This window comes from Cherax quadricarinatus, chromosome 67 (genome assembly GCF_038502225.1).
Source record: "Cherax quadricarinatus isolate ZL_2023a chromosome 67, ASM3850222v1, whole genome shotgun sequence".
NCBI classification, from domain to species: Eukaryota; Metazoa; Arthropoda; class Malacostraca; order Decapoda; family Parastacidae; genus Cherax; species Cherax quadricarinatus.
The window spans coordinates 19817577-19831251 of NC_091358.1; the positions used below are offsets into that span (position 1 = coordinate 19817577).

Below are 13675 nucleotides of genomic sequence, written 5' to 3' on the forward strand. Positions count from 1 at the left end.
AAGTCATTTCAAGTATTCAACAATGGAATTCTGCTTTTTAAATACAAACTTTAGAATGTAGGTTTTTTTAATTTATTGCTGTCGTAAGAAGTCATCGAACACAGATAATGTTTTTATTTACAATACAGTTTCCACTTTGCTTGTCTTATTAAAAAAAAAAAAACTAGTTGTGTCCCACCAGGGAACAGTGATTCTCCCATAACAAAGAAATATTTATTATCACTCATTTAACAGTTGTCTTGACAGATGTGCACACACATCCGTATTTAAAAAATCCTCTGGAGTGTAGCAACCATACCCATCTTTCAAGAGTAAGGTCACTGTACTTCCATCCTCTGGAGTGTAACAACCATACCCATCTTTCAAGAGTAAGGTCACTGTACTTCCATCCTCTGGAGTGTAGCAACCATACCCATCTTTCAAGAGTAAGGTCACTGCACTTCCATCCTCTGGAGTGTAACAACCATACCCATCTTTCAAGAGTAAGGTCACTGTACTTCCATCCTCTGGAGTGTAACAACCATACCCATCTTTCAAGAGTAAGGTCACTGCACTTCCATCCTCTGGAGTGTAACAACCATACCCATCTTTCAAGAGTAAGGTCACTGTACTTCCATCCTCTGGAGTGTAACAACCATACCCATCTTTCAAGAGTAAGGTCACTGTACTTCCATCCTCTGGAGTGTAGCAACCATACCCATCTTTCAAGAGTAAGGTCACTGTACTTCCATCCTCTGGAGTGTAGCAACCATACCCATCTTTCAAGAGTAAGGTCACTGCACTTCCATCCTCTGGAGTGTAACAACCATACCCATCTTTCAAGAGTAAGGTCACTTTACTTCCATCCTCTGGAGTGTAACAACCATACCATGGTGGCCCGGTGGCCTGGTGGCTAAAGCTCCCGCTTCACACACGGAGGGCCCGGGTTCGATTCCCGGCGGGTGGAAACATTTCGACACGTTTCCTTACACCTGTTGTCCTGTTCACCTAGCAGCAAATAGGTACCTGGGTGTTAGTCGACTGGTGTGGGTCGCATCCTGGGGGACAAGATTAAGGACCCCAATGGAAATAAGTTAGACAGTCCTCGATGACGCACTGACTTTCTTGGGTTATCCTGGGTGGCTAACCCTCCGGGGTTAAAAATCCGAACGAAATCTTATCTTATCTTATCTTACCCATCTTTCAAGAGTAAGGTCACTGTACATCCATCCTCTGGAGTGTAGCAACCATACCCATCTTTCAAGAGTAAGGTCACTGTACTTCCATCCTCTGGAGTGTAGCAACCATACCCATCTTTCAAGAGTAAGGTCACTGTACTTCCATCCTCTGGAGTGTAGCAACCATACCCATCTTTCAAGAGTAAGGTCACTGTACTTCCATCCTCTGGAGTGTAGCAACCATACCCATCTTTCAAGAGTAAGGTCACTGTACTTCCATCCTCTGGAGTGTAGCAACCATACCCATCTTTCAAGAGTAAGGTCACTGTACATCCATCCTCTGGAGTGTAGCAACCATACCCATCTTTCAAGAGTAAGGTCACTGTACTTCCATCCTCTGGAGTGTAACAACCATACCCATCTTTCAAGAGTAAGGTCACTGTACTTCCATCCTCTGGAGTGTAGCAACCATACCCATCTTTCAAGAGTAAGGTCACTGTACTTCCATCCTCTGGAGTGTAACAACCATACCCATCTTTCAAGAGTAAGGTCACTGTACTTCCATCCTCTGGAGTGTAGCAACCATACCCATCTTTCAAGAGTAAGGTCACTGTACTTCCATCCTCTGGAGTGTAACAACCATACCCATCTTTCAAGAGTAAGGTCACTGTACATCCATCCTCTGGAGTGTAGCAACCATACCCATCTTTCAAGAGTAAGGTCACTGTACTTCCATCCTCTGGAGTGTAGCAACCATACCCATCTTTCAAGAGTAAGGTCACTGTACTTCCATCCTCTGGAGTGTAGCAACCATACCCATCTTTCAAGAGTAAGGTCACTGTACTTCCATCCTCTGGAGTGTAGCAACCATACCCATCTTTCAAGAGTAAGGTCACTGTACTTCCATCCTCTGGAGTGTAACAACCATACCCATCTTTCAAGAGTAAGGTCACTGTACATCCATCCTCTGGAGTGTAGCAACCATACCCATCTTTCAAGAGTAAGGTCACTGCACTGCCATCCTTCAGAAATAGTTCTTGACACATTTCTCCAAACAAGAACAATAATTATATGCCCTACTAGATATTAAGCAGCAACTCACTTGGAATTATATAATTTTGTTTCATGATGTATTTTTATATCTTACGGTATTATTATTATTATTATTATTTTATTATTGTTATTATTATTATTATTATTATTATTATTATTATTATTATTATTATTATTATTATTATATTATTATTATTATTATTATTATTATTATTATTATTATTATTATTATTCTCATGTTCATGGAGTAGGGGCATTAACTCCGTAGAATGTATATATATATATATATATATATATATATATATATATATATATATATATATATATATATATATATATATGTATATATATATATATATATATATATATATATATATATATATATATATATATATATATATATATATATATATATATATATATATATATATATATATAATAGCACCCGAGAAAAATCAGGTTCGATCCACAAAAGAGAGAATTAGGTCCATTTCGTTGGGTCTGTCACCCACATCAAGAAATCCCAATTGAAGGGACATTTTTTGAGATTCTGGCTGCGAGAGTTGCATGTCTGCTTAGCATTTACTGCGTGGTAGATCAACCATCCACTCTTTCTTGTGCTGAACGATTCACACGAGTTTTTCGCTTCATATCATATATGATTTGTTGTGTCCGTCCTTCCTGTAGTCAACAGTAGTGAGGAAAGGACTTGTGTGGCAACCGTTGCTGTGGTCACCTTTTCTGGGGGGTCCCTTCACCTTCTATGGCGAGCTCATCAGGGTACGTTGTCCCAGTAACCCCCTCCCCTTATGACCTCGTCCAGTTATTCAATACGTGTTCTGTTAGGTTGTTCTCGAGCTATTACCGTCACGAACTAGGCAGCTAGATCAGGTGTACTCGAAGACACTCACTTGTTCAGTAATGATTTGATTATTTTTCTATCATGTAATTCTTTTATTTACTTATATTTATCTACAGATACTAGCATAATTAGTGGGTAGTGGCCACGAGTGGTCATAAGGTCCTGAGCTGATTTGGGGATTAGTATAGAGAGTTACAAAGCCATGGCTTGTTTCTGGAGTGTTTTAAAATCTGAGGTTATAGTGTTGAAGAAGGAAATCCTACTTCTCCAGGAGGAAATTAGGAGGCTGAAGGTTCGCCTATATTGGTTTGGGAGTGAGTGTGAGATGGATTGAATGGGTGAGGGGTAAAAGATACAAGCTGTGAGGAGCAGTCTGGTACTCACTGTAAGGTGACTGGAGTTGGTAAGGATAAAAAGGCCACCAGCAGTGAGGAGCAGTCTGGGAACTGCTACAAGTGGTAAGTGGTTCCCAGTAATGGGAGGAACATCAAAATAAGGAAAGTTTAGAGAGAAGATTTGAAGGTAGGAAATCACTTCTCTGCTCTCCAGGATGAGTGTACTTCAGTGGTCAGTGAAGTTAAAGGTACTATTTCCCTTGCTAATAGAGGTAAGAACACTCTTTTGGTTGGTGACTCACAGATAAGATATATGGACTGTGCCTTCTGTAATAGAGATAGGAAGGTGAGACAGAGGGTGTGTTGTCAACAGTGTCACTTGTGTACTTGTGTAGTACACATAGATGCATCCCAGTTACATATATGACATGTTCAATGGCTAACTCACATGTGAGCCATAGGCTAAAAGCCCTGCTCTCACTTGCATAGTAGACTCAACAGGCAGGCCGGGCTCCTCTCAAGGCTCTTTTAATTATATGCCTCCAAAATTCAAATTCAAATTCAAATTCAAAGTTTATTCTCTATAAGGATTACAATGCTGAGTTTACAGAAATTTGGTTATTGTTTGGTTTAACATGTAGTAAAATTGAGATTACAGAGTGTACCACTAGAACGCTTAGCATGGCTAGGCATTTCGGGCATATTTAGTATTATTCTTAAATGTAAAATATTACAAATTATGAGGTAAGTTGGTATTATGGCTAAGTGACTAAATACTATTTTGTGAGTTTAGCAGTGTGAATGCTTTTGTTTTGGCACAGTATATAGTTTCAGTATTGGAGTATCACAGGATTCATTATATTAAGACTGAGATTAATATTTCTGTTTATGGACAAATGAGTGTGCCAGTGTAAGTGTGAACCACCAGGTGGTATTCGTGAAGTTAGTTGACGGGGTGTATCAGGGAGATAAGATGTTTTCTAATGGTAGTTTTGAAGGTGATGAATGTGTCTGCAGTTCTAGAGTTCTCAGGTAGGGTATTCCAGATTTTAGGGCCTTTGACATACATTGAATTTTTGTAAAGGTTTAGTCGGACATGGGGAATGTCGTAGAGATGTTTGTTTCTGGTGTTATCCCTGTGGGTTCTGTCAAAGCGTTTAAGGTCAAGGTTGATATTAGAGTTTAAGGCCCTGTAGATATAGATTGCACAGTAGTAAGTGTGGATGTACTGAACTGGGAGTAAGTTTAGATCTTTGAAGAGTGGGGGGGTGTGCTGCCAGGGATGGGATTTAGTGATTATTCTTACTGCAGCTTTTTGTTGGGTTATTATTGGCTTTAGGTGTGTTGCTGCAGTTGATCCCCAAGCACAAATAGCATAGGTGAGGTATGGATAAATAAATGAGTGGTATAGTGTGAGAAGGGCATTTTGCGGCACGTAGTATCGTATCTTGGAGAGGATCCCAACCGTTTTGGATACTTTTTTGGCTATATGCTGGATATGGGTGCTGAAATTCAGGTTATTGTCAAGGTATAAGCCTAAGAATTTTCCCCCATTATTTCTGGTAATTAGAGTGTTGTCAATCTTAATGTTAATTTGTGCATCTCCTGCTCTGCTACCAAACATAATATAGTAAGTTTTGTCAGTGTTAAGCGTAAGTTTGTTGGCTGTCATCCAAGTCGATATTTTAATCAGCTCCTCATTCGCAATGGTGTTAAGGGTGGCAAGATTAGGGTGAGAGATGACATAAGTCGTGTCATCAGCAAAGAGAATGGGTTTTAGGTGTTGGGATACGTTTGGTAGGTCATTGATGTATATGAGGAAGAGCAGGGGACCAAGGACACTTCCCTGCGGAACTCCAGTATCAAGTGGCCGTGTTGCTGATGCTGTGTCTTTAATGGTGACGTACTGATACCTATTAGTAATGTAAGATTTGAAATAAGCAAGCGCATGGCCTCTTATACCGTAGTGGTCAAGTTTGTGGATTAGGATTTCGTGGTTTACTGTGTCAAAAGCTTTTCTTAGGTCAATAAAAATTCCTAGTGGATATTCCTTATTTTCCAGTGCTGTGTAAAGCAGATCTAGCATTTTTATGATTGCATCATTAGTGCTTTTATTTTTCCTGAATCCAAACTGGCAGGGGTTGAGTATGTTTTGAGCCGTTATAAATGAATACAGTCTCCTGTGCACAAGTTTCTCAAAGATTTTGGATAGCAATGGTAAGTTAGATATTGGCCTATAGTTGTTTAAGTCTGTAGGGTCACCACCTTTATGTATTGGTGTAACCCTTGCCATCTTGAGTAGTTTCGTGAAGGTGCTAGTCTCTATTGACTTGTTAAAAAGTAATGAAATAGCATGCGAAAGGACATGGGCCGCTCGCTTGTACAGTAATGGTGGGACATGAGACAGATTCCCCGAGTTATTTTTAAGTGACTTTATGATCTCAATGACTTCCGTGGGCTCAGTTGGTGCAAGATAGAAGGGATTAGGGAAATTTCCATCTAGGTAGTCCCCGGCATGGGCATTGGTATGTGGGATTTTACTGGCGAGATTAGATCCTATGTTTGAGAAGAAGTCGTTTATCTTGTTAGCTGTGTCAGTGGGATGTAGTGGTGTTTCATTAGGTTTAGTTAGGACAAAATTCTTGGTTTTTCTCAGTTTGTGGGTCCCTAGAATCTGAGAGAGTGTTTTCCAGGTCTTTTTTATATCTCCTCTAGTGTCTGTGAATCTACTGGAGTAGTATAGTTGTTTGGCTTTTTTTATTACTTTGGTGAGAGCTGATGAATAGTGTTTAAGAATATCTTTGTGTATTAAGCCCTGTCTATATTGCTTTTCATATTGGTGTTTCTTGTCAATGGATTTCAGAATGGTGCTGGTTAGCCATGGGCAACCAAGCCGTTTGTTTGTGATCTGTTTTGTTTTTATAGGACAATGTTTGTTGTATAGTCTAAGTAATTTGTTAATAAAGATGTCTGTCCAGTCATCAATACCATTGGCCTTGGAGAATTCTGTAGGCCAATCAACAGTCTCTAGGTCAGCTGTGAACTTCCTTACTGAGGCCTCGTCATGGAGTCTAAATGAGACTTTGTTGTATTCAAGTGGTGGTTTACTAATGTTTGTCAGGAGGAAGGTAGGGTAGTGATCTGTAGTGCTATCTGTGATTATCCCTGATTTAAGGGGGGCTAGTATATTGGTCCATATGTGGTCTATGATGGTTGCACTTGTCTCAGTGAGCCTGGTTGGTTTAGTTATTGTTGGTATGAGAAGTGAGTTGTTCATATTGTTGATGAAATCAGTTACAGGTTGATCATCTAGTAAGCCAAGGTTGATGTTGAAGTCTCCAGCTAAGAGAAGGTGGTGCTTATTCATTTGTCTGTTTGTTATTAGTGACTTTAATTTCTCACTGAAATTTGGGATGTTTGTGTGAGGTATCCGGTAAATGGCACCAATTGTTATAGGCGTCTTAAGGTTTTTTACAGTAAAATTAGCAAAAATGTATTCCCCATAATAGGAGTATTTCTTACTCCTATTATCTCCACGACAAATGGTGGCAGCGGTGTGGGACAAACAAGACATTTTATTATCTTTTTTTCGAGGGAAGACCATAGCCCAAGTAACTTTATTCATCAGTATAGTGAGTAAACTCCTGATGTTTTATCTTTGTTTCCTGCTACTTTGTAAGTCTTCAATTCCCAGTTCTGTCTTGTATCATTTTTAATCATATTACTGAAATTTCTTTGAACAAATTCACTGTTAGTTTAATATTTAAAGTAAACTATTGTCATTACTCTGTTTTGAGTAATTTGTTTTGCCTATTTGAGATTAAGAGTTAGTGTTACCTGTGTACTTGTGTAGTACATTTAGATCATCCCACCTACATTATAGACATGCTCTTTTGTTAGCCGTGATGTCACGAGATTCACACGTTAGCCGTAGGCTAGAAGCCCCGCTCTCACTTCCATGCTAGTAGACTCGACAGGCAGGCCGGACTCCTCTCAAGACTCTCTTAATTATATGCCTCCAAGAAATCCAGTGTATGTATTTCTTAATTCTATTATCTCCTGACGAATCCCCATGACAGTGTTTCCCTGGAGCAGATGTTGACATAGTCAACAGGTTGGATAATATCATGTCAGGTAATGGGAACAAATCCAGTATCTGTCTCAGTGCTGGTGGAAATGATGTTGGGACAGGCTGGAGACAGAAGTTGCTGGATAAGTACATGTCAGCTATAGATTTAGTAAGGTCTAAGGGAGGGGTATCGATCATAGGTAGCATCTTGCCTAGAAAGGGAGTGGGCAATGAATGGATGTCTAGGGCAACTGCTGCCTAGACAGTTACTGCAAATAACTTGCAATCCCATTCAGTGACACCTGGGACAACTTCTATGGCAAACGTGATATTTATGCAAGGGCTGGGGTACATCTCTTTGAGGGTAGGGGTGGTAACATTAGCAAACTTGATCGAGGGAGCCATTGCTGACTTGTCTAGGATTTTAAACTGATAGAAGATAGAGGTATGTTTGTGTGGGGCAGGGGGGTGAAACAGTTTACAGTATGAGGGATGAAAACAAAAGGTATTACCAAGATATCTCAAGGATATGTTTTAATAACATTATTCATGAAAGGTTACAGTTAAAGACAATGGAGTTGGATATAAGCAAAGAGGGATGGGAGAGGACAGCTCCCTTATTAAGGTTTACTATACTAATAATTGGAGTGTAATAAATAAGATAGATGAGCTTAGATTATTTACAAGAGCAGGTAGTATATATATTAATGCTCTAACAGACACCTGGTTCAACCTGAAAGATAGTGAAACGCTTTCTGAATAGGGGGGTGTGCAAGAGGAAGAACCAGGCCAGTCAAAATGACTTTCAAGGCAAAATTGACTTGAAACAGGATCCTACAGGAGAAAACAAGACTAAGGGACATGCCGGTGTACCAGAAGGTGTATCTCGACCACGACAGAACACGAGAAGAAAAGCAGAAACTGAAAGAGAGGGTACAAAGACTAAAGGAGGAAAGAGAGGTGAAGATGGAGATGAACAGGAGAACCCAGACTCAAATACATCACTCACAACCACCTACTGAAGCCCCGCAATCAGGACAGCCCCAAGGCATCCAAACGTTTTAACCCAAAACACACATGCTATATCCAATGCCCCCACACACCTTATTACAAACTCCACCCTCACAACAACCACCCATAGTTCCTCATCAGGTCTCCCACTTCACCAAGCACAATGTACCCCCCAGACCACAGTTTCAGAAAAGAATATAAGAACATAAGAACATAAGAAAGGAGGATCACTGCAGCAGGCCTGTTGGCCCATACTAGGCAGGTCCTTTACAATCCATCCCACTAACAAAACATTTGCCCAACCTAATTTTCAATGCTACCCAAGAAGTAAGCTCTGATAACTCAATCCATTCATTTGCAAGTCCCACTCAAATCCAACCCTCTCACTCATATATTTATCCAACTTAAATCTGAAACTACCCTAAGTCCTAGCCTCAATAACCCAACTAGGTAGACTGTTCCACTCATCAACTACCCTATTTCCAAACCAATACTTTCCTATGTCCTTTCTAAATCTAAACTTGTCTAATTTAAATCCATTACTGCGGGTTCTCTCTTGGAGAGATATCCTCAAGACCTTATTAATATCCCCTTTATTAATACCCATCTTCCACTTATACACTTCGATCATGTCTCCCCTCATTCTTCGTCTAACAAGTGAATGTAATTTAAGAGTCTTCAATCTTTCTTCATAAGGAAGATTTCTAATGCTATGTATTAATTTAGTCATTCTACGCTGAATGTTTTCTAACGAATTTATGTCCATTCTGTAATATGGAGACCAGAACTGAGCTGCACAATCTAGGTGAGGCCTTACTAATGATGTAAAAACCTGGAGTATAACCTCTGGACTTCTGTTGCTTACACTTCTTGATATAAATCCCAATAATCTATTTACCTTATTACGTACACTTAGGCACTGCTGTCTTGGTTTAAGGTTGCTGCTCACCATAACCCCCAAGTCCTTTTCGCAATCTGTATGGCTAAGTTCTACATTATTTAACTTATAAGTGCTAGGGTTATGGACACTCCCGAGCTTCAGAACCTTGCATTTATCTACATTGAACTGCATCTGCCACTTTTCTGACCAAGAATAGAGATTGTCTAAATCCTCCTGAAGTTCCCTAACATCTACGTTTGAATCAATTATCCTACCTATCTTTGTGTCATCGGCGAATTTGCTCATATCACTAGTAATACCTCATCAAGGTCATTGATATATATTATAAACAACAATGGGCCCAAGACTGATCCCTGTAGAACGCCACTTGTTACAGATCCCCACTCGGATTTAACCCCATTTATGGACACACTCTGCTTCCTGTCTGTGAACCATGACTCGATCCATGAGAGCACTTTTCCCTGAATGCCATGAGCTGCCACTTTTTTTAACAGTCTTTGGTGTGGAACTCTATCAAAAGCCTTACTAAAATCTAAGTAAATAATATCAAATTCTTTATCGTGATCAACAGACTCAAAAGTTTTACTGAAGAAAGTTAATAAATTAGTTAGACAAGAATGGCCTCTCATGAATCCATGCTGAGTATCATTAATCAGATTATTCTTATCCAGATGGCTTCTTATAATCTCAGCTATAATTGACTCTAGCAATTTACCTACAATTGAGGTCAGGCTTACTGGGCGGTAATTTGACGGTAATGACTTATCCCCTGATTTAAAAATAGGAACTACGTTAGCCATCTTCCATATATCAGACACAATACCTGTTCGAAGAGATAAATTAAAAATATTAGTTAATGGTTCACAGAGTTCCATTTTGCATTCCTTAAGAACCCTTGAAAAAACCTCATCAGGCCCCGGCGACTTATTTTGCTTCAGTCGATCTATTTGTTTCATAACCATTTCACTAGTGACTGTGATGTTACATAATTTATCTTCTTCAGGCCCACTATAAAAATTAATTACTGGGATATTGTAAGTGTCTTCCTGTGTAAAAACCGAGAGAAAATAATTATTTAAAATTGAGCACATTTGTTCTCCTTGTCAGTAAGATGCCCATAGTTATCTTATCTCTAATTTTTGTTCTATACATCTGGAAAAAACTTTTTGGGTTAGTTTTCGAATCCCTGGCAACTTTAATTTCATAGTCCCGTTCAGCTTTTCTTATCCCCTTTTTAACGTCCCTCTTAATATCATTATACTGATTCATAAGATGACTCTCACCTCTTTTGATACGCCTATAAATTCCTTTCTTATGCCCTAAAAGATATTTGAGCCTATTATTCATCCATTTTGGATCATTTCTGCTTGATCTAATTTCTTTATACGGGATAAATGTTCTTTGGGCAGCATGTATAGTGTTCAGAAAACTGTCATATTGATAGCTCTCTTTGTTACCCCAGTCAACAGATGATAAGTGTTCTCTAAGCCCATCGTAATCTGCTAAGATAAAATCTGGAACTGTTACTGAGTTATCCCTACTATCATACTTCCATTCAATGCTAAATGTAATTGATTTGTGGTCGCTAGCACTAAGTTCCTCTGAAATTTCTAAATTATTATTCATTGTTTGCCAGAACTAAATCAAGCAGGTTATTTCCCCTTGTAGGCTCTGTCACAAACTGCTTCAAAAAACAATCCTGAACTACTTCTAAGAAGTCGTTTGATTCTAAATTCCCAGTCAAGAAATTCCAATCAATATGACTAAAGTTAGTCTCCTAGAATTACTACGTTTTCGTGCCTTGTGGCCTTAACAATTTCCTCCCATAGTAGTCTCCCTTGGTCCCTATCAAAGTTTAGGGGACGGTATATTACACTTAAAATCAATTTTTCATGCCTATCTGAAAATTCTATCCAAACAGACTCAGTATAGGTTTCAGACTTTATTCCTGTTTTTATGCAACAGTTCAAGCGATCTCGGACATAGAGTGCCACTCCACCCCCCTTCCCGATACTTCTGTCTACTTGGAACAATTTAAAACCCTGTATGTGACATTCAGCAGGCATATCCCGATTTTTCGTATTGAACCACGTCTCAGTTAAGGCAAATACATCAATGTTACCTGCACTAGCAACTAGTCTCAACTCATCCATCTTATTCCTAGCACTACGACTATTTGTGTAATATATATTTAAGGAACCTCCCTTCTCTTTTTTCTTCCTGCTGATTTCTGCTCCTCAACTTTGCCTGTTACTCTCCTTATCACCTAATGCCATTGGCTTTCCTCTATTCATCAATAACTCTTCCTCATTCTGCCTATAACTGGTTTCCTTAAAACTCACACTATCGCTACACTCAGAATTCATTGATTTTCCACGAAAACCCATACCACTATCTATTTCTAGTTTAAAGACCTAACTGCTCCCTCAACTGCATTGGCCAGTGCTCCCACCCCAAACCTAGATAAGTGAACCCCATCCCTGGCATACATGTCATTTCTGCCATAGAAGAGGTCCCAGTTGTCAATGAATGTTACTGCATTTTCCTTACAGTATATGTCCAGCCAACAATTGACAGCAATTGCCCTGAACAACCATTCATTTCCAACTCCTCTCCTTGGCAAAATACCACATATGACAGGTTTCCCACCCTTCCTCCTAATTATCTCTATTGCTGACCTATACCTGCTAATCAGTTCCTCACTCCTAGGTCTGCCAACATCGTTGCCTCCTGCACTGAGACAGATAATAGGATTGCTCCCATTACCTCTCATGTTGTCATCCAGATGGCTAACAATATCCTTCATCCCAGCCCCAGGAAAACACACTCTTTGCCTCCTACTTCTATCCTTCAAGCAGAATGCCCTATCCATGTACCTAATCTGGCTATCCCCAACAACAACAATGTTTTTACCTTCCTTGGCGTCGTCCATCGTGATGCTCCCAGTAGTCGACTCACATTTGTCAGGTAGCATTACAACTTCACTTGTGGAATTCGTCCAGACGTTCTCGATGGTTTTCGTTGGGGTTTCTAGGGATGTCTCACTCACATCAGCCAATGCTTCCTTGGTGTTCGTTGTGATATTCCCAGTAGAACACCCACATTCGTCAGGTAGCACCGAAAATGGGTTGGAAGTTTCCACAGTAGTCTTCTGGGTCCTCGTTGTTTCTGCCTCTCCAACAGTCTTCTTGATCCTTAGCTTGGTTCCATGTTGCCAGGCCACTGACCAAGCTCCCTCTTAACCTGGGGACTCACAACAGGAGGATTACTTCGAATCCTCTTGTTCTCCTCCGTTAATCGCCGTATCTCCAGCTTAGCAACCCTAAGCTCTTCTTTCAGCTGCTGGTAAAGTTGCTCAAGAAAGGGCATCCTGGTTCAGATTCACAGAGAACACACAAGCAGGTCTTCACAGAGCTAAGTACACATCACCACTCACTAAGTACACGTCATCACTGACAGAATAACTAATAAGTCACAGAAACGAAACTCACCATCATAATAGATGCAATTTTTCGTCCCAGATATCAAATCCTCAGGAAAGATAGAGGGAGCAGAAGGGGAGGAGGAGTTGCACTACTCATTAAAAACCGGTGGTGATTTGAGGAAACGGAAGGAATTGATGGAATGGGCGAAAGGGACTACATAATAGCAATAATCCAGTCTGAAGGCCATAAGATGGTAATGTACAACCTGTCACAGAACTGAGGCCAAGAGAAGAATACGACGCGACCAACAGAGCAATGGTTGGCACTCCACCCAAGGTGGCCATAAGAGCTCACATGAGGGGAGCAAAGTTACTAGTTATAGGTGATTTCAATCACAAGGAGATTTACTGGGAAAACCTGGAGCCCCATTGGAGTCCCGAAACATGGAGAGCCAAGATGTTGGATGTGGTACTGGGAAACCTCACGCATCAACATGTTAGAGATACTACCATAGAGAGAGGTGAGGATGATCCAGCAAGACTGGACCTAGTACTCACCTTGAGTAGTTTGTAAATCGATATCACATATGAAAGGCCCCTTGGAGCTAGTGATCATGTGGTTCTGTGCTTTGATTTCATAGTTGAGCTACAATTGGAGAGATTAGCAGCAATAGGACTTGAAAACCCGAACTACAAAAGGGGGCACTACACAGGCATGAGGAATTTCCTGCAAGACGTTCAGTGGGAGAGAGAACTGGAAGGAAAGCCAGTACAAGAAATTATAGACTATGTGACAACAAAATGCAAGGAGGCAGTGGAGAGATTTGTTCTCAAGGGAAACAGAAATAATGGGAAGACCAGAA

The 13675-nt window shown here is 40.1% G+C and overlaps 1 protein-coding gene across 1 annotated transcript in view; it reads left to right on the forward strand.

Annotated features, from left to right (window-relative positions):
- LOC138854709 (organic cation transporter protein-like) overlaps positions 1-13675 on the forward strand; it is a 115756-nt gene that overhangs the window by 86927 nt on the left and 15154 nt on the right. The window lies entirely within an intron of this gene.